General features: G+C 39.6%; 1 non-coding gene across 1 annotated transcript; it reads left to right on the top strand.

The window, feature by feature from the left end:
- The first annotated feature begins 647 nt into the window (after positions 1–647).
- Positions 648–754, top strand: LOC141688362 (small nucleolar RNA R71). The gene has a single exon (XR_012561808.1). It is a non-coding gene; the product is annotated as a small nucleolar RNA R71 (small nucleolar RNA).
- Positions 755–1,709: the final 955 nt, after the last annotated feature.

Below are 1,709 nucleotides of genomic sequence, written 5' to 3'. Positions count from 1 at the left end.
CTTTGGCATATAAGAGTCTGGTTTTTGCACATAAGCCGTAACTCCTCCAATTCAGATTTTTCATTTGAAGATAGACCTGCATCATGAGTTTGTTGTTGAAGTTGGAGTTTTTGTCTCGGTGAAAATTGTTTCTGAAAACCAGGAGGGTTGAATTGTTTTTTTCCAAACTGTTGGAAAGGCTGTTGCATCGCATTCTGATTGTTGCTCCAGCTGAAGTTAGGATGATTCCAGTTGTCAGGATGATAAGTGTCTGGAACTGGTTGCTGCGATCTCTGAAAGTTGCTCACAAACTGAGCTGAGTCACTAGATATAGCGCATTGCTCCTTCACATGCGGACCTGCACACAACTCACAAACACTAATTATATGTTTAACACCATAGTTAGCCAGAGAATCGATCTTCATAGACAACGCCTTTAATTGAGCAGTAATAGCCGTAGCTGTATCCACTTCAAGAATTTCTGCTACCTTGCCCTATGGACATCTCTGGGTTGGATACTGATATTCATTAGCAGCCATCAGTTCAATTAGATCATAAGCTTCCTCATAGTCTTTGCCCATAATGCTCCGCCTGATGCTGCATCGAGCATGTGTCTGAACTGTGCTCCCAACCCATTATAAAAACAAGTGATGATCATCCAATCAGGAATTCCATGATGATGACACTTTCTAAGCATCTTCTTGTAGCGCTCCCAAGCTTCATATAAAGAATCTCCTGATTGCTGCGCAAATTGATTAATATCATTCCTGAGTGCAGCTGTCTTTGCCATAGGGAATAATTTAGTGAGAAACTTTTGAGCAAGATCTTCCCAAGTAGTAATCGAACCAGCTGGTAGAGAGTGTAACCAGTTCTTAGCCTTATCACTCAGAGAGAATGGGAACAGTCTCAGCTTCACAACATCTTCAGAAACACCGTTGAACTTGAAGGTGTTGCAGATCTCAATGAAATCCCTAATGTGCATATTGGGATCTTCAGTTGGAGAACCCCCAAACTGGATTGAATTCTGCACCCATTGAATTATGCCAGGCTTGATCTCAAAGGTATTAGATGTGATAGCTGGCCGGACAATGCTAGATTGAATGTCATTGATCTTGGGTTGAGAAAAATCCATCAAGGCTTTTGTTCGTGCTGCTGGATCTCCTATTGTAATGAGTACCTGAAACACAAATGAATAAACCGTGAGAGTAAAAGAGTCCGAGTCACTGAACTTTAACACCACTGATGACAAGCACATAAACTAAAAAATTAACACCGAGTCCCCGGCAGCGCCGCCAAAAACTTGTTAGGGCGAAAACACGCGCTAAAATTCACGCAAGTATACGCGTTCACAAGTAGTATAAGATATAAATCAGATTCGTTCACACATAGACTGGTTTAGGTTAAGTTCAATTATGCACCTATACAACAATGTATGGTTATCGCTCAATGCTAAGACAAATAATAAATTGGGTTTTTATTAAACTAAGAGATTATACTTAATAATATTAACTAAGAGAATTGAGGTTGAATTACTATATATGACAACATGGGATTCTAACTTCATTACATACTTCATTCAATAGCCTTTTCATTCTTAACCTTAGCATGTGATGGTGATGACACTAATCAGATAACATGAAACTGATAAACGCCAACTTTCGTTGCACGAGTACCATTCTACCAGACATCCACAAAAGAGATAGAAGCTGAATAGGCATCAATTATATTGA

This window comes from Apium graveolens, chromosome 9 (genome assembly GCF_009905375.1).
Source record: "Apium graveolens cultivar Ventura chromosome 9, ASM990537v1, whole genome shotgun sequence".
In the NCBI taxonomy this organism is placed as follows: Eukaryota; Viridiplantae; Streptophyta; class Magnoliopsida; order Apiales; family Apiaceae; genus Apium; species Apium graveolens.
The sequence above is the reverse complement of the archived record's forward strand: the minus strand, read 5'-3'. Positions and strand labels throughout refer to the sequence as shown.